Here is a 20,756-nt window from a genome sequence, read left to right as displayed (position 1 = left end):
AGCATTTATCTGGGTCGTGTGTGTGTCTGTGTGTGTGTGTTTTGTTTGTTTTGTAATCTACTCTGCCAATATGTTTTGACTGGTGTGTTTCAACTATTTACTTTTAAGGAAATTATTGATATATTAGCACTTAAGTTTGCATTTTATTATTTATTTTCTATTTATTTTATATGGCCTCACTCTTCTTCTCTTTTCTAGCCTTTCTGCAGTTATTTAAACTTAAAAAAATCCATCTAGGTTTATAGTGTTGTTGTTTTGTAAATTTTTGTTTATTTTATTTTTGAGAGAGAGAGAGAGAGAGACAGAACATGAGAGGGAAAGGGGCAGAGAGAGAGAAACACACACAGTATCTGAAGCAGGATTCAGGCTCTGAGCTATCAGCACAGAGCCCAACCAGGGGCTCCTACTCTCTGACCGTGAGATCATGACCTGAGCCAAAGTCGGCACTCAACTGACTGAGCCACTCAGGCTCCCCAAGGTTTATAGGGTTTTTGAGTGTATCTTTTTGTGTAGCATTCATATTGGTCACTATGAGTGTTACCCTATATATATGTGTGATTTATAACCAAGCATTGATTTATGCTAATATTTTATCATTTTGAATAATGTGTGGAATCCACACTGCTACCTGTATCTTTTATCTTCTCCACTTTTCAATATCATTGTTTCGAAAATTATAATTTTTTCAATCATCAAATATGATTTGCAAACTACATATGGAAAGGATCAGTCTATTTTTTTGTTCATATTACTATTCTTTATTATTCATATTACTATTCTTCTTATCTAAAGCTCTAAGATTTTTTCTTTTATCATTAGTTTTCATTTGAAGAACTTCCTTCAGCCAATTTTTAAGTGCAGATCTGGTAGACCCTAAATTCTTTTAGTTTGATTCATCTGAAAAAGACTCTTAATTCCTGAAAAAACAGTTTTAGTGGATACACATTTTGAGACAGACAGTTCTCTTTCAACATGTGAAAAATAGCATGCCCCTTTCTTTTAGCCTTCAGGATTTCTGATAAGAAATCAAGTGTCATTCCAAGTTGTGTTCTTCTATAAGATAAGCATCATTTCTCTCTGGATACTTTTGAGTCTTTTCTTTGTCTTTTGTTTTTTTAGATTTTTGTTATGATATATCTTGGCATAGATTTCCTCAGGGTTTATCTCGTGTGAGAATTTCTCAGCTTCTTAGATCTAGATTTGTGCCTTTCACCAAATTAGGAAAGTTTTCAGTCATTATTTCTTCAATAATGAAGAAATTTTAGCTGTACTCTCTTACTTCTCTCTTTATGAGACTTTAATGAGAGTACTACTGAATATTTAGTTCTTACAATATGGGTCCCTGAACTATTCATTTTTTTCAGTCCTAAATAAATAACTGGCTACATATCAGAACATTATACTCACTGAGTAAAGAGACACAATGCTGACAGTGCTTTTAGCAGTAATTTATTCCCATCATAAATACATACTAATCATTTAAAAATTCATGATGCTAACTTTTACTTCAAATAAAAAGAATAAATCTGTCCATAGATACATTGGAAGGGACTCTTCATTAAATTCAACATGAACTGAATTTAACACATTTTTGAAAAAATAAGAAATGTAGTAAAACTGCTACAGAGGAAGACATTTAATACAGTATTTAAGCCTTGGATTGGTACGAATAACTAGGTGACTCTGCTTAAGTTCCATGTTCCCCCTACTCAGAGTCTGTATATGTAGTGATGAAGGTGAACTGTATGTCTCAGGTAAAATTGAGAAGTATTATTAAAATAATGTCTTATTTTCAAAGTGGACATAATTCGGTCACTTCTCTCTTTGTTCTCATAGAATCTTTCACAACTCTACAAAAGCATGCACTGATTGCATTTAAGGTTTTATTTTGTTTTCTGTGTTTGTTTAGAAGCCTTTCTTTTCCATTAGGATAATAACTCCTTATCAGCTAGGCCGCATCACTCTTGCATCCACATCACCATCACTCTGCAATATGCCTTATACATAAAACTTACCCAATGAAAATTTGCAGTATGCACACATATGTAGGATACCATAGAATTTCTCAGAGACAAAAGGGAAAGTAAAACATGCCAACGTTTGATAAATAGGTACTAAAAAAATACTTTTGATTTGCCTATTCCTCTTTTCTAGAAGCAGATTCTTAGCTCAATTTGGGATTTGAGACATGAAACTTCTACTCTCACCATCAGAGCTGATTTCTTGTAATGATTCAAACTGATCAAGAGGACCTAGCACTTGGTGTCTAAGTAAAAAAAGGAGAAAGGTATCTACTTACCACCTTAATATATATTTACAAAATTGTATTCTGAAGATAACTAACTTCTCATGGTTTTCTCCCAAAAAGGATTTTGGTAGAGTAAAACCTTGGATTGTGACTAACTTGTTCTGTGAGTGTTCTGCAAGATGAACAAACATTTCTAATAAATTTTAACTTGATAAATAAGCAATATCCTGCAATATGAGTAGTACATGACACTGAATGTCACATGATCACAACTAAGCCAATGGTTCTTCTCTCTCTCTCTCTTTCTCTCTCTCTTTCTTGCTGTGGGGTTGTGGATGATCATTTCCCATGCTCAGATATCAGCCTCAGGCTGTGGTGTTTGACAGAAATCAGTAATTTTTCAGAACGTGGTAAGTTGCCCACAGCTGCCACAAGGGTAATTTTTGTCACTTCAAAGCACCTATGAACAATCGTTTGCTTTTCTATACAAGAGTAAGCTTAGGGATACTTTGCTTCATTCTAGGTCATTGGATAAGCTCTTTGCTAAAGTTGCATGAAAAAGAAAAGGATTTCATTGATCCAATAGCAGTGATTCTGTTAGTAATAGTGAAAGTTGTCCTACACAATAACCCATCCTCATCTCCTTCAACCTGCCATGAAGGTTTTCAAAGGAAAGTGCAAGTTGATTTGTTTATTTTTCTTTACATTTTGTATTTTCTTTATTATTTTATATTACATTACAGTATTGTAATCATTTTATGTGAATAATTTTTGGGTTGTGAAACAAATCATCTGAGTTTCCATTATTTCTTACGGGAAAAATCCTAAACGATATACAAGTTGTTTGGATTACAAGCATGTTCTCAGAATGAATTATACTCACAAACCAAGGTTATACTGTATTTAAATAAATCTGGAGGAAGTAAATATGTCCATGGATTTAGAGGTCCCTAGAAGGCACTAGAGAAAGCTATTTTAGAGCAACTAAAGATCATGGAGAGCTCATTCTTCATAACCCAATAGATAAAAAGCTGTCAAGTTAGCAGATAAAGAACAAGCAGTTGATAACATAAGATAAAATATGAAGAAATGTCATTTTTCTTACTATCTCTCCCCACATTTTTGTGTTACCCCTTTTAGCTAACCTTGGCAGTGGTCAATTTGATTATAGCTATAGGAAAATGAAGTAGCAATGTGTAAAACCTCCTTATTTCATATGTAGAATTTTAGAGGGTGCTCAATGTTATTAAAATTTAGGTTTTTATAAAGAGGATGGGTTTCTTCTGTTTTGAAATTTTTGTTTAATGTTTATTCACTTTTAAGAGACAGAGAGAGACAGATTGTAAGCAGGGGAGGGGAGAGAGTGAGAGACACAAGAATCTGAAGCAGACTCCAAGCTCTGAGCTGTCAGCACAGAGCCCAACACACGACTCGAACCCACCAACTGTGAGATTATGGCCTGAGCTGAAGTTGGATGCTCAACCTACTGAGCCACCTAGGTGTCCTTATTCTTCTAATAGTAAATTCTAAATAGAATCATAGAAGTCAAGGATGAATAAACTGATTATCCTCAGTTCACACACAAAAAAATAAACTGCTTCTGCAAAAATAATAATTAATACTATAAAATTATCTTCAAGTTTGTTCAAACTTCAAACCTAGGAAAACAGCATTAGTCTTTAGGCGGGAGTCTATTAGTTAAACAGTTAAATTTGTAGTTGGTTATTTTTAGCAACATCTTGTTATTGTTATTTATTACAACTGCAAGTTCTGCCAAACACTTTTAGGGAGTAAAATATGATATAAGTCTGACAAGAAGTAATTTATATAAAAAATACTTCTGGAGAAAACAAGGAGAAGGATGTTTATAGAGGTGATCTTGTGTGACAGCAATATATCTTAAATATTTGAGATTCATAGCAATTTTCTTCCCATTTCAAATACTTCACTTTTACTCTTGTGCTTGTTTTTAAAAATTATCAAGCTTTTCTGTGCTTCAAAAAGCTAAAAGCCGCCAGTGTGAAACTGGAGTACCTCAGAAAACTTCATTTATAGTGCAAGCAAATGTGTTATCAGCAAAGTATGGTACAAATGAAAATTAATAATGTCCAAATGAAATTTGCTTCCCTGTGGTGAGATGAAAGCCAGGACTGAATTCTAGAGAAATATGACCTATTCACAATAAGAATGGATAAATTAATCAAGGTGTAATTAACTGAAATTTGCATCAATTAAGTGACTTGGAAGAAACTCAGGTACTCGTTAAGAACAAAACCCTGTTATATAATCTACTGAATTAGTACAGTTCCCCTTAAATATGAGAACGTTTTATCTTTAAGAAACAGTTTTAAAACAAGCTTACATTTCTTTAAAATTAAATAATTCAAATTCATTAAGTTGTTCTTGTGGTAGTTTTACAATAATTTTTTTTCAAGAATTATGTAGTCACCCTGAAAACTGGGGACCCTAACGGCATCCTAGAGGCCTCTTGCAGAATTACTTATTTTTTCTGGATTGTGCTTAGATGTGATGGCAGTGACTGATACTGGTGGATGTTGTAAGAAAAGTGCTCTGAGAATCCTGCTACATTTAATGTTCTGCTATTGTTGAAACTGTTTCCCCACACTGCATACCATCATCTTCATTAGAATCCATGAAAATAATTTCTATTCAAATCTAAAATAGTTATTTTGCTGATCTGTTGATTTTGTTTTTATGTTTTAGATTCTGTGGATGTTGCAAGTATAAAGTGGCTTTGTAACTTCCAAAGAAATAGCAAGGACAGTTACTCTCTAAGAAGATAAAAGAAATAAAAATGTTAAGTTTAGCTACAGTGTAAGGCAGATATTTTTGCCAACTGTAAACAGAAGAAAATGCCAAACAGGCAGTAGGTCAAGGTCACCAGTCTGTTAGGTGCAAGGTTGGACAGTTTGGTCTCTGTGTAATGGTTTCACATAGGGGAACAGGTCTCAGCTCACTATTTGCAGAAAATAAGCTGAAAAATTAGGCTTTCTAGAATTAGAAAATAAGTTAAGTTTCTAATAAGAAAACTATCACCTTGGACAAGTAGCTGCCAAACTACAATGACACAGACATCAACTTTACAATAAAAACGGAACCAGGTCCTCCACTGGATCAGGGACTACATTGTAATATTAGTCCTAAACTGCCTTTATAAGATGTGGTTCTGGTCCTAAACCAGAAGCCTAATAGCTGGGCAAAAAAAACTATAAATCCATAATATAGGCTAATACTAGAATGTTAGTAGGAGATTAACGATAAAAAGTTTTTCAGAGAATTAGCCATAGTAATCTAGCAACATAGCAACAATAACAATAAATAATAGTGACAGTGCAAATTACAATAACTATAAGTTATTAGAAATATAGGACTATATTATATATGTTGGGACATAAAGCTATCCATAAAGCAATTCAAGTTTTCTTTAGTTATGTTTATTGTTACAAAAACTTTGGGTCACTCTATTTTTATTTTTTAATGTTTTTATTATTTATTTATTTTGAGAGAGAGAACACCTGCACACAAAAAGGGAGAGACAGAGAGGAGGGAAAGAAAGAATCCAAGCAAGCTCTGCGCTGTCAGCACAAAGCCAGATGCAAGGCTCAATCCCATGACCCTGGGATCATGACCTGAGCTGAAAGCGTGAGTTATAAACTCAACTGACCTATCCACCCAGGTGCCTATTCACCCAAGTGAAAGTGGCTGACAGTGAGGCTGGGAGTAAGTAGGCTAGACCATTGGATGGATTATTGATAAAGACTATGAACTTGCTGCTGAAGATGGCAGAAATGTGAACAAAGAGGAAAACTATCAATGAGTCACTGATTTTTAGTGACTAAGCTTGATTCACCAGGAGGTCTGAACAGTTATGAGAGTCAGTGACAGTTATGAGGAGGGGAGAAGCCTTGGTTTCTAAACCAAATACATTGTTATTAGCAGTGGTTAATTTTTTAAAACTTTTTCCTTCATTTACTCAAATTTCATAGTGGGAGCCCTCTGAAAGTGGTTTACTTTTCTATTTTTGAGTCCTCTGCGGGGCATTTCTTTTGCATTCAAACAATTCTTTTGTAGCCTTCTACACTTGGCAGAGCACCCCAGAAATTGTTCATTTCTCCTCTATTCTTAACTGTTTACACCCACCTCTTTTGCAATCTCCTCTATGGTCATGTCTGTAAATACCATCTCTACACTAGTGCCCCATTCTCCTGATATTCACTCATGTGCCCGTTTGGTTATTTGACATTAAAATGTATTATTTAGATACTGATTACTAATATTACAGAGAAACTGCAATTTTAACATGGGCTAAACTATACTCTTGATTATCCTTCAAATTCCTTGCTTCAGCATCCTCCATATGGATAGATGGCAAAGTAATTCTTGGAATCTGAAGAGATACACATTGAGAGCTTATAGAATAGGTAGAATTACAGGTGGTCAGTGACCCAAAGATTTTGAAAAATATAAGTACATTTCATACTGAAATAATAATTTCTTTTCCTACAGATATGTTTATTATTTCTGTATCCAATTCCAAATATTTGTGTTAAGCAGCTTTCATTGTGTTTGGTCCCTGTCATTTCCAGGCAAGGAGAAGTTATGTAGAATTGTCAAAGGTCATGTTGAAAAATGGTCACAGACCTATTTAGACAACGGTCACTCTTCTCCCTGCTCACTTTTTTTTAAAAGTATTTTTTTAAATTTTATTTTAGAGAGAGCATGCAACTAGGGGAAGGGCAGAAGAAGAGAGAATCTTAAGCAGGCTCCATGCTCAGCACTCAGCAATCACCTCTCAACTCAGAGCTGGATCTGAGGCTCTATCTCACGAACCTGAGCCAAAATCAAAAGTCAGATGCTTAACCAACTGATCCACCCAGGTGTCCTTCCCTTGTTCATGTTTTTAAGTGATACTATCAGGAATTCAGGGGAAAGTCTGCTCTTTGAGTTTCAATGTTCTGTGTGCTATCAGTTCAATTTACCCTTTCAACTTCATTTTTTAACTCCCCCTTTCCCTCAAATAAGCTGCCCCTTAATTCTGTGATTGTGGCAATTTTTGGCTGGCATGTAACGATGGAAAAATGTGGAGATATTCCGCAGCAGCTTTTCAGTGTCCCATCTTTGTAGCTGTTAAAGGCCATCAAGGAGAGTGGCTTCCTGGTGTCTAGGTCATAGTCAATTCAGTGTGGCAAGAGAGTAGATTTTTTTTTAACATTTCTCAATATCTAATGCAATATTTTGCACATAGTATTTTAAAATACGTATTGATTTTAAGATACTGTTTTATTGTATTTTTTTCTCAACAGATACGCCTCTATTATTTGCAGAACTAAAAGCAAGTGGATGGAAAAATTGAAATTTCAAGGTCAGACATATTACTCCAATTTTTGAAAATACTACCTCATGTTATTAATGGTTCCATAGACTTAGGCTTTTTTTGTAACTGAAATAAATATGAATGACAATTACAATCGGCCTCAAAAGGATTTTATAAAAAATAAGTAGCGAACCTGCCATAATTTGACGGTATTGGAAGACAGAGATATACTGTGACTGATGACTGGCAGGTATGACTGGCAGCTCCAAGCCAGGCTTTTCATCATGTCAGAGCCCCTGCAGGAAGCAGGCAACAAAATCAACAATCCCTTTTACAAGTACAGTACTTTATCTTTCAAAAGGATCTCTCAAAGTAGCTTACAAGACTGTACAATGACTGAATGAAACAGCTAGCAATACCTAGCAAGTAACTGAAAACCAAATAAGGGAAAAAAGTGATTCTTATGGATTTGATTGAAGAGAATGGAGTTCTCTTTGGGCATGCCAACTGGAGAAGAAGCTGTTAAATAGTCAAGACATGTGGCCACTGTGGGATGTTTGTTTAATAATCATTTTCATTGAAATGTTAGTTAGTTTCTTTAAAATAACAGTAGGAGATACTGTTTACTAGAAACAGTTCAGAGACACGTAGAAGGGAAACTTACAACAGTTTTTTTTAAGCTAAGAGAAAGAATATAAAGTAAATGAATCACTTAGAAATTTTTATCACCATTCTCAATTTGTGTTTCTGGAACAGTGAGCTTAGAGTTTCTAAGGATAGCAAATAAAACAAAAGAAAACAAAATATTGCCTATGCCTTTATTTACATTTTGGAGATGAAAGCAATATGGTTAAAGGGTATCTATTAAACTAAGGACTCAACTTATTTAGTATTTAGTAATTGGACATTTTATTTATCTATTGATAAAATAGACTTCTGTTTACATTGTCCTAATTGAGCAACTTAAATTCAAAACTCTCTAAAAGAGCAAAATAATGGCTCAGCCCTTAGATTTTTTTAATACTTGCTTTAGTACACAATTTCTCAATCTAGATACTATTGACATCGTGAGACAAATAAATATTGGGGCATGGGGGAGTCAGAGACTTTCCTGTACAATGTACAAAATTTAGCAAAATCTCCGGTCCTCTGTTAGATGCCAGGTTCCAGATCATGACAATAAAACCTCTCACCAGGTATGGTGAAATAGCTCTCTTCTAGGGGGAAGAAAGGAGAGCACAAAATTTTCCTCTGTTGAGAACTACTGTTTTAGAATCCTAGATCAGTTCTGTTGAGCTACTTCTTCTGACATCCCAGTTGGAAGAGTTGCTGCTGACTTTCCCAAGTCTTTAATATGGCCAATTTTACCAGTACATTTAACTTAACACACCATTTTGTGATAGCCAACATCCTAGCATGCTGCCTCACATGAGGTCTGTCTGACATAAGGTCTGTGAAGGCAGACTCCAACATGTCTAGTCTTGATTATGGATTCCCCAAGGTTAGCACACGGCTTGGCACATAGGACTTAGGCAACAAACAATATTTACATATTACTGAATTAATCACCTTCTTTGCTAAATATAATGACCTCTAATACACAAATTAAGAACACAGAATGAACAAAATAGTTTGTAAATGTAGAATATATTTGTTTTTTAGAGAAATAGCTCAAGGCTCTGATAAGCAACACAGCAACTAAAAGGTAATGCATGGTTATGTAAAGGCTGAGTCTAATGGGTAAATTTATCATCTCTGTTTCCTAAGCATAAACATCATATTATCCTCCTGAGGCAAGGAGGTATTAACTCAGGCCTCCGAAATTAAATAATTTCAATAAAAATAGATTGGTCATACTCATGCTATTAGAGAATGTAGGAGTACACTGTTATAGGCATATTAACCTGTTTTATAGTGAAACTCACAGCATCACTGTGGGGCCATTCAAATCATTTTATCAAGATTATAAAACATAGTCCAGAGGGAAGTGTTATCAGTTTAATGTAAGCTTGCAAATAAAAATTATAGAACTATATGTCTTCTGTGAGGTCTTAATCTCTTTGTTTCATTTGGGGGATAAGAAAAAAGGTATGAATATTTCATATTTTCTCATGTAAAATTGTAAAATTCAGCTATACAATAGAATGCTTTATTTTGAAATTGTACTTCTAGTACAAAAGCTAATGGTTATGAACTCTCTGTTTTCCCTCAGACCTATTTTCCTGTTTCTGACTTGAATGAAATCTTCAAGATAAAAGAAAAGAATGTTTTCTGTCTTTTGATGATAAGTGAAAAAGATTTCTCTTCGACAATGTATACTTTCGTGGATTACCCTTCTTTATCCTGGCTTGACTTTGCTAGTAAATTCATGCTCTTTAGTCTTTTCTTCCTCCTAATAGTTATTTAGGGGTATGTGGCTAAACATATCATTAAAACAATATTGTTCTCGTATAATATTTGTGGACTAACTCTTTATATTTTAATTTTCCTTACCTTTAGATATTTCAAAAGTAATTTAAAAAACTGCCTTAGAATGGCAAAAATAACCAAACACATTTCAAAAACAATTTTGTTTAGCAATAAATAATTCACTGATTTTTCTCTTAATTCTTACTTAGAGTTTTAGAGTTACGTACAGTTAACTCTAAAAATCCTGTTTATGCCATTTTGTATCTAAGATAATTTTAGGTGGTTGTTTTCCTATTTATTATTCCATATGTTCCCTGGTATTTTTTTCTCAAGAGATAATCTGTGAACTGTTACAGAGTAATGTTGTTTTGTATAAAGATCTACTAAATATAGTCCTTGTCTTCTGGGTGGTTGTAGCTACCAGTATATTTCATGATAAAAGTATAAATGTAACAGCTTGTATTTATTAAACATCCAAATGTGCCAGACACTTCTGTGAATATTTGATATATGTTAACACACTTAGAAAATGTTGTAGGCACTGCAGTGTTATATTTCTCCTACACTACTAGGCTAGTATTATTTATAATGATCATACATCATTTGGGTTGGTCCAGCCTGAAAGTTTTAGCCACTTTGGTTTGTAATGGATCCTCATAACTTCATAAGACCAGCAATTAAATGCCAGTAGCTGGCTTTTCATCCATAGTCTAATACATTAATAGTGCTATCATCTCTACAGGTCTATAAGGAATGAAGTAAGGTTAGGGATTAATACTTATCTAGAATATTTAATGTCTAGCTGTTTTTTCATGTGTATTTTATATGTGTATTGTATATGCCAAGCAGAAATAGTAATGCTATGTGTAAAGTGACAGTGACTAGAACACATAAATAAAAACTGTGTATAAGCAAATCAATTCTAGAAAAAAAAAAAACAAATGTAGGAAACACGAAACAACTATAGGAAGTAAAAATGCTATAGAAACCCAAGGAGGGAGAAATGTCATACAAAAGTCAGGAGACATTTCACAGAGGTGGTGATATGGAGATAGACATAAAAATATAAGTGGGACATCACTACGTGAGAAGGAAGCATGAAGACATCATGTGAATAAAATCATAGGAATGTGAGAATTCAGGTCCAGATTTTGTGAAGTAAAGTAAAAGTTGTACAGAAACAGTTAAAAGATATAATGCCCTAAAATATATAGGATTCTTAGGGCACCTGGTTGGCTCAGTCGGTTAAGTACCCGGCTCTTGTTTTCATCTCAGGTCATGACCTCATAGTCGGTAGGTTCGAAGCCCACATTGGTCCCTAGGCTGACAGCCCAGAGCCTGCTTGGGATTCTCTCTCTTCCTCTTCCTATGCCCCTCCCCTGCTCGTTCTCTCTGTCTCTCTCTCAAAATAAATAAACTTTAAAAATATTTTCAAAATAAATGATAAAATATACTGGATTCTTACTATAAAAGACCTTTTGAATTTTACCTCATCAATAATGGGAAGTTATGCAAAACTTCAAACAAAGAAAATGAAATTATCATATTGGTGTTTTAGAAAGATACAATTAGTAGTGAGTTTTCCTGGAAATCAACTAGGTTGGAAAAGACAAAGAAGGGTTACCATTAGCAGGTAAAATGAACATTTGTTACTGGTCTATCCAATATTCCCTGCTTCTCCTTCTTGTTAGTGCACCTCTGTAGCTCTGAAGAACTACCTCTCCCCTGCTAGAAAACGCACAGGCAGTTTGTATGTAATACATCCATGCCTGACTCCACCAGTGGGCTCTGACTAGTGTTAAGTTTCACATCCCTTTAGGCAGCAGTGTTGTGAGGAAGGGCTAAGTTCCAGGCCTCAGCCAGTAAGTTCATGGCACTATCTCAGTGATCGTTGTTCCTTGTGGTCAAATTAAAAGAAACTTGGGACTTTTGTATAATTAGTGTGTGAAGCAGAGTTCTTTTTCTTTCTATTGATGTGAAAGAGGAAATGTGCAATCCTTCAGCCAGAGTACATAGATGAGCTCAATACTGTGAGAACTGCAGAGAAACTGAGTCAAAGTCCTCATCAGTCTGTATCTGAAGCTCAAAATTATATGAACCAATTGTAAATAATTATATTACATTGAATAGAGAAAAAATCTGTTGTAATAACACTGAAATAACTATCATAGACAAGATACACCAATAGTGTGCTACTTCACAATTCCATTTGGAGATTTAAAATACTGGGCCACCCTGCTGTCTTGAGTTTTTGAATAAATAAAGATATATATACCATCTTGTTATATAAAATAATTTTACTGCACTTTTAGTGATTAATTACAACTGAATAAGGAAAGTATACAGCACAGAACCTTCTTAAAGTGATAGAAATTCACTGGAAGATCCATAAATATTCATGTAACATACATGACAAACACAAACACATGGGCACACACATGGATTAAAGCCCAGGGACACCTTAAGTCTGTTTGCATATTGTCTCTATGCTCCATTGTTCTAATATGCTACCACTGATGGCCTTGGCTGTGCATAAGATTTATTCTTTCTATTCAAATCTAATTTCCCAGTGAGACTTTCTGAAGTTTTTAAAACCCCAGCATTTATTAATTTTAGTTCAAAATATTTAAAGACGACCCACTGTACATTGGCTTCTAGCTACAGAAAGTAATTTTAAGAGGAGACAGATCCGATCCAAAGACGAACAAAAGACAAAAATTAGTGACAATTTAGAAAGAATGAGGCGCTGTTACAGATAAGATGTGTAACTAAAACATACCTGTGATTCCTTCCCTTGAACCCAAGCTCAGAATGCCACAGGTGGGAGAAGTAGTTCCATAGCTTTCAGAAGTTAACTCAGAAAACCTAAGAAAACCTGCAGAAGCAAGAAGACAACCGAATCCTGGTGTGAATTGCATGAAGAACCTAAAATGAGTGTGCACCAGAGCCACAGTTAGGGGAACCCTTCAGGGAAGAAGTTCTCCCAGCATTTTTCTCGGTGCACGGTAGATGGCTTAGTTTCTTCTGCATAAGAAATCAACAGGGTCGGGGCGCCGGGTGGCTTAGTCGGTTAAGCGTCTGACTTTCGCCTAGGTCATGATCTCGCGGTTCATGGGTTCGGGCCCCGCGTCGGGCTCTGTGCTGACTGCCAGCTCCGAGCCTGGAGCCTGTTTCAGTCTGTGACTCCCTCTCTCTCTGACCCTCCCCTGCTCACCCTGTCTCTCTCTCTCTCTCTCTCCTAGAAATAAATAAAACACATTAAAAAAAAAAGAAATCAACAGGGTCTACATGATGTCATGGGCACCATGAATCAGGGAAGTGCTGGGGGCAGACACAAATGTTAACTTTATAAAGATCTGTCTGTCCTCCATAATTTTCTTTGCCTCTACTTACCAGGCCTAGGCTAGGTAAATCAAGAGAAAGTGCACAGCCACTGAGAAAGTGCAAAAACTCTAGTGAAATTAATAAGTGTTTCCCCAATGAGCAGACTTCTCTGAGAGAGGGCACCAATTATTGGTGGTTAAGTACAAATAACAACAGTACACACTATTCACACAAAAACGAACTCTGTCAGCACAATGGAAAGAAAAACAACAACAGCAACTAATAAACTTTCTGTGATGGGAAAGTAAAATCATGCCAAGGAACACTTAGTGTTGGTGAGGAGTTAGGAAGACAAGCAAATTCATGCACTTCTGATGGGACTGTAAACGACTGGAGCAATTTTGAGGGGAAGAGTCTGGAATTTGTGAAATTAAGTCTACATTTATCTTGGAAAGTAGCATCTTACTCATGATTTGTTTTCAAATAGTTCACAGTGGACAAATGCACAGGATACTGATTACAATATCTTTTGTTGCAGTACACACACATACACAGGCTATGTATGTGTGTGTGTGTGTGTGTGTGTGTATCAATGCATTCAATTTTTTTTAGTGTAGGAGTCCTAGGTTACTGATACCCATATAGAGAAATTGAAATATATATATATATATTGGATGTATACAAAGTAATGCCTAGATTTACATATGAGACCATTGATATATCTTAAAAGTTATATTCAAAGAAAAAAGTAAAATTCAAGGGATGAATAGCACAATGCCACTTCTATAAATTAACAACACACAAACACCATCCTATGTAATTTTTAAAGAATTTATTGAGGTTGAATTGGCAGACATGCATTATTCTTTAAATTGTTTAATTTTTTTTTAACTTTTGAGAGAGAGAGGAAAGAGAGAGAGAGAGAGAGAGAGCGCAGGGGATGGCCAGAGAGAGAATCTCAAGCAGACTCCGTGGTGTCAGTGTCAGTGTAGAGCCCAGGAACTCATGATCTATGAGAATATGACCTGAGCCGAAATCAAGAGTTGGATGCTTAACAGATTGAGCCACCCAGGTGCCCCAGGACACACATTATATATATAGAAATGGACACCTATAAGTGGGAAAAGTCTCAAAGTTGGGATGGATAGAAGATAGTGAAAACAAAATATCAAGTATCAAGCATGATTTAGCAACTGTGTGCACATTGACCAAAAGACTAAAACTGAAGTTAAAACCAAAATCAAAACCAAATTTAAAGCTGAAATCCAAAAACTGTGGCACCTTAGAAGAAAAGAATAACTTAATGGACTCATGGCTGAGAGAAAGGTTTACTTAATTTTTGGACCTTCTTTTGAATGAGTAGGAAAGGTGTGTATCACTTTACTAAAACAGAGAACTATTATTTGCTAAGAGATAGAGTCATAGAGACTATGTTAGCTAAAGACCAGCTAGATGTTTAGTGAAGGCAATCTTGAAATGCAGAGGTCTAATGCTGACCACTGGCATTAGCACAGATTGCACGCTTAATGGCATGGTCCCAGGAGACTTCTTTCCCTTTACACAAGTCATAGTCTTATGGATCCTCAGGCCACCTATCCTTCTGACCAAATGATTGTTAATTCTGAGGCTTCCATGACCCCTTCAGGTTTAACAGTTTACTGAAATGACTCTCAGAACTCAGGAAGGTGCTATACTGACAATTTGTTTCTTATAAAAGATGCAATTCCGGACCAGCCAAATGAAGAGATAATGAGCAAGTGATAGATATTTCTAAGCAGAATTGTGACAATGATTAGTACATGTCTTTAAGAAGCTAGTTGGTTGGAGTATGGAAGTTGGATCAGTCTGATTGACTGGTGGCATATCTCCAAGTAGGTAGAATATAAGTGAGATAATAAGGTACCATCAAGGAGCATCAAAAGAGGGGCTCTATAGCAGAGATATTTAATAAAAAAGAATCAGAGATTCAAGATGATGCACTGATTTGAGGATACTACTGAGATTTCTGGCTTGGAAACTGCTTGACCTCACATTATTGTGCAAGTTTGTTCTAAAAAGAGATTTATGCATAGGTCAGAAGAAAACATCTGTTTCACTTATACATATATATATGTATGTATATATATATTATATGCAAAATTAAACACTTGTATTATACATTTTAAAAATATACTTAGAGGGGTGCCTGAGTGGCTCAGTCGGTTAACGTCTAACTTCAGCTCAGGTCATAATCTCATGGTTTGTGGGTTTGAGCCCTGCATCGGGCTCTGTGCTGACAGCTAGCTCAGAGCCTGGAGGCTGCTTCAGATTCTGTGTCTCCCTCTCTCTCTGACCCTCCCCTGCTCACTCCCTGTCTGTCTCTCTGTCTCTCTCTCTCTCTCAGAAATAAATAAAAAACATTAAAAAAATTAAAAATACACTTAGATAACAAAGTACACTTAGATACAATACACTAAGTGTGTAAAAATACATTTCATTAGCCTACCAAAAGAGTTACACTTTTGCTATTGAAAAAGCCATCACGTGACAATACGTATGTGACTTTCCCCCCACGTGATCACAACACTACCAAAGGAGCCTCTTATCATTCTGCTTTGTGTTCTAAGGTATTTAGCTTCTCCCTTTTGCCAGCTTCTGCAAAGGGTCAGGCTTTATGGGTGAAAGGAAATTATATACTAAACATAAGTGACTAATGGAAGCATAGTACAATCATTTTTTGAGCAGGACCACCACTCTTTTTAGCTGCTTATAGAACACTTATGAAAGTGTTCTGCTGGAAATGCAATGGTGTTGTTTCTTCTCAGAATTATTTTGGCAACACCAACGCCGCATTGCAAAAGATGTAAAAAAGGGAATTCTTCATCGACGAAAAGGAAAATCTAAGATTTGAATTATTTTTGAAAGATAATTTGAGCATTGGAAGGAAAGTTTTATTTTTCAAAACTGTTAAGAACATAAATAACACCCTTAGCATATAACAGCTGCATGTCCCCATGCTGAGAGTGAATGCGTTATGCCGCTTTGGAGTGCAAATGCACATTTATCTGAGATCAGTCCAAAAACTGAGACAGTTCCAAGAGTCAGACAGCTGGCAAGAGCCCTGGGAGAAAGGGTAAGGTTTCCTTTGGAAGTTAACTGATAACAAATTGGTGGTGATGGTGGGGATACTTAGCATTAATAGGCATGAAAATATGTTATCATACTTGCACTTTCACCAGCTAAAGATATGAATGTAGGTGTGAATCAAATCAATGCTCTGTGCTCATTTCATTTCACGATACCTTGACTGTATGTAAGGGAAAGAGAGAGAGTAAGTAACGGGAGCATTTTAACTCAAAAATCGATAATTAAAAAATTTGTGTTGAAGGAAATCATTATAACTGGAACTGTGTTTTCAGATGTCTTTTTAAAGGCTTTGTTTGTTCCTGAGATTTAAGCTACATTGTAAGAAAAAAAAGGCTCTCCTTCAGAGGCTTCAATTCAAGTTTCCCCTAGGGAGATGGCATCCAGGATATAGAACAGATAAAGCTGCATCATTTCCTGCCTTGTGCCTTCCTACCTTTTTATCCTAAGTCTTGATAATACCATGTACTGTATTGATTACTTATTCTCTTGAAATATTTTATTCCAGGACCTTAGATTGAAGCAATGTAGAGAAAATGGAATTTCACCAGTTCAATTTTGGGTTTGATAGTATTAAATCCTCTAAAAGTCCTTTTTAATAATTTATATTACATTTGAAAGCACTGCCTGTTTCTACTATGAAACCATATTTTAATGTTAACTAAAATAGACACATATAAAGGAAAATTAAGCTTTCCTTCCATGGTTTGATCTAATCCTACAGTATACAAAAATCTGATTACTGGTTTGATTGTTTGAGAAAAGTTCATATATATTCATAATTTTAGACCTATTTTTGTATGTGTTAAATATTTTCATATGTTTGGAATTTGATGCTAGACAAATAATCATCACTTACAGCACATTAGACATTAGAAAAACTGTATGAACTACAGACGTCAGACTTCCTATTTAAAGCCAAAAATTGAACAAGATCATTTCTCTATCTTTGGATTTTAGTATTCAATTTTAATGTTTATTCCACATCAGAATTTTATGACTTAAGTTCCTTGAGTTTCCCCCAAAGACTTCAATGCACCTTACTATTGTGCCTTTGCTTATGTTTTTATTCACCTTACAGAATAGCCTTCCCTTCTAGTAAAATTCTAACATGTTCTAGATCAAACATCAGCTATTCATTGCAGGATTCCCTTTCACCAGCCTTATCTCCCTCTTTTCATTCAACAACCAAAAATTTTGTGTTTGCTTTTTGAGAAGGAAAAGGAACTAATGCACTTGTAGTAAAGTACTTGGTTCTCTGATGTATGCTATCATTCCTATAATATATTCGAGGCTCCCAAAGTTTCATGTGTTAGGTAACTAGTCTATGCTGATGCAGAGAGAACATAATGAAGCCTAAATGTGAGTTGACAGAAAATTGGGCAAGTCTATACTCTTCCTATCTTCAAGAAGAAGGTAATTTTAATTTACCTAACCAAATTGCAGGTTACTAATTGAGCTTGCTTTGCTCTTATATTATCTGCTGGTTAGATGGTTATTAGAAGGTTTGGCTGTCTATCTTTTTTCCCCAACCCTTACAACTAGAAAAGTACACTGATCTGGTACATTCTTAGAACCTGACAGGAGAGCACTCTAGTCAGCACTACCCTATTTAGACCACTTTGGACTTAGCAGATAGGAGACAGGTGTGTGCAAAATTTATGGTTAGCTTTGAATTTAATAAGTCTTTTGGTGGAAATGTGGGGAAGGTACAAGAGTTCTTTTAACTTTTTACCAATATAGTCCAGCCACAATTATCTGACTTTGTGGGTTTCCATATTGCTTTGTAGGAAGCCAAAATCTCCTTAATAATATAATAAAATGTTGATTTTTCTCTGTCAGTGTTCCTTACCTTTACATTTCTCTTAAGGAAACATTTTTTTAGAGAAAAGTTGATTGGAAAGATAAGAATTGTGAACTCCTGCATTATTTGGTCTAATATTATTTAAAGTATTTAAATACCATCATTATTTCCAACACACCCACTCATTAACACTACCAAAATGCACTTGACTCATATCTTGCATTATACTGTCAATTTACTGCAATCCTATTCGATTTTATATTCCCAGGAAATGGCATGGTAATTGACAAATAAGTGCACAGATAAATGTTTGACATTGAAGCAGAATAAATCATCAGGCCAAATTAATGAACTATACATTCTGTACCTACTATTATCTATACCTAATATAATATTATCTATGCCTGAAGAATGTGTGAGAATTCTTCAGGTGTGAGGATAATATGGTTTCCTTAAGAAAGATGTGTTTAATATCCTTTCCACTAGTAGTGAGGTGAAGTGAGCTCTATATATTCATTTCCTTATTCTGCTATGGCCAGTTGTAATTATTCATGAAACATATGGGGAGAATAAGGTGGACAGTGTAAATTCATGGAACAGAATGACTGTCTTTATATGAAGCTGGCTGCCTCATATGGGGAATGAACCCCTGACCTTGGCCTCATTAACACCAAGCTCTAATGAGCTGAGATAATGGGTCCAGATTGTTACACCAGCAGGTATCAAGTCTAATTTAATTCAGCTATTCATGGTTTTCATAGAACTGATTTTTAAGAGTGTGATATTCAGGTACATATATTTTCCAATATTTCTGATACAGTATATTTTCACAGTCTGGTAGCTGGGCCTATAAAATGAACCATTAGCTTATTAATCACTTTATACTTATTTATTCCAAATAAGTTACTGAATTGTTGCCAGAAAGGGTATCCTCAGGTAGATATGATTCCAAAATAGATTTGTTGTTAGTTGGTCAGATCCCAGCGCATCAAAGAAAAAGACAGGTATTAATGATATATGAGGCAAGTAGAAATTCTGATTATGTAAATATAATTAACTTGAGAACACAAAATAAAATATTTGGTGACTTTGACCTTTCTCAGCTGCTATCAGGCAGCATAAAACTCCAAAATCATTTTGGTCCAAATCATTACCTTACTTTACTCAAGCAATTGCTTAATTATGTATATATATATATATACATATGTATAATTCAAGTGCATTCTGGTATTATTAATGAGTGGGCCTGTTGGAGAAAATGATGGTGTTTAAATACTTTTAGATGATATTTGACCAAAGAATGCAGGAATTCACAAATCTTATCTTGCCAATCAACTTTTTTCTAAAAATGTTTTCTTAAGAATTATTTAAAGATAATGCACATTGACAGAGAAAATCAACATTTTATTTTATATATGTTTTATGTTTATATCCAAGGAGCAATTGGATGCACAGAGCTCAATCAGGCTTTATAAAGGGAGAGTATGGCCTACTACCAAGTTCTACAAAATTCATCTCCTTTATCATTGTTGACCTTATACACATTCTGTTTGTATTTCTTAGTGATATCCCTGTACGGTCTGTCATATATTAATCTCCCCTAAATGATCCAGACTGTCCCTGATTCTCCATGATAGAGATCCAGCTTTCTTTCTGCTAACGTCTTTTTTACAGAAATGCAATATTCTATGTTCTTCTTTATTAGGTGTGATGGCTGGCATGCAGTGATGCAGGGATGGAGGTCTTCCTCATCTCAGTTAGGTAGAAGCTAGTTAAGGCCAAGACATCTTCTCTTACTATTTTACTAAGTCTTTAGGATAGAATTTGCATATTTTCCTTCTTTATTTGTTATGTCTCCTCTTAACAATGGAATCATGTGTGAATTATTAAAGATGTGAATATAGTAATATAATAAATGAAGAAGTATATTTAGAAACATCTTTTCATTTAATTTTACTCCTTGAAAGAATTATCATGTGTATGTGGATCTCCTGTTAACTTAACATTTGAAAAATCTATGACTTATAGGAACCAAGAGTCTTGATAAATTTTTGGCTGTTGTTTGGTGAATCAGCAACCGCAAATCATCTTGCAACATTATCATTTTATGTGTTTTACAATTTAATTGAAAACTTATATAAAAAGTCTTGCCTTTGCTTAGATATCCCCTTCTTTCTAACCTTTTGTTCAATATCATTAAAATTTTTCTTTGCTTAAACAAGGACTAACAAGATTTAGCTCTGGAATGATCCAAGCAGACCAAGTAAAAACACTATAAATGTAGAGCACTATTTCTAAATTTTTGGAGATTCACCTGTAGAGCATGCTCATCCTCCACCTGTCCTTCACCAACCATGAAGAAACATGCTTAGCTTGGTGATCAGGACAATATCAACACTTTAAAAATTTAGGTGAATGAATAAAAGCAATATTCAATATGGATAAAATTTAAGTATGTTTTTTACATTTGGTTTAATAAGAAATCAATTTCTGTGCATGGCCATCTTAAAATT

At 34.9% G+C, this 20,756-nt stretch overlaps 1 long non-coding RNA gene across 1 annotated transcript in view; it reads right to left on the bottom strand.

Annotated features, from left to right (window-relative positions):
* LOC120222989 overlaps window positions 1-20,756 on the bottom strand; it is a 149,565-nt gene that overhangs the window by 100,098 nt on the left and 28,711 nt on the right. The window contains exon 2 of the long non-coding RNA XR_005526161.1: window positions 12,772-12,867. This is a non-coding gene — a long non-coding RNA (uncharacterized LOC120222989). The remainder of the gene's footprint in view (window positions 1-12,771; window positions 12,868-20,756) is intronic.

The sequence above is a fragment of the Hyaena hyaena genome, unplaced genomic scaffold (genome assembly GCF_003009895.1).
Source record: "Hyaena hyaena isolate Hyena2069 unplaced genomic scaffold, ASM300989v1 scaffold_934, whole genome shotgun sequence".
NCBI classification, from domain to species: Eukaryota; Metazoa; Chordata; class Mammalia; order Carnivora; family Hyaenidae; genus Hyaena; species Hyaena hyaena.
Note: the sequence above shows the minus strand (reverse complement) of the source record. Positions and strands in the feature narration are given on the sequence as shown.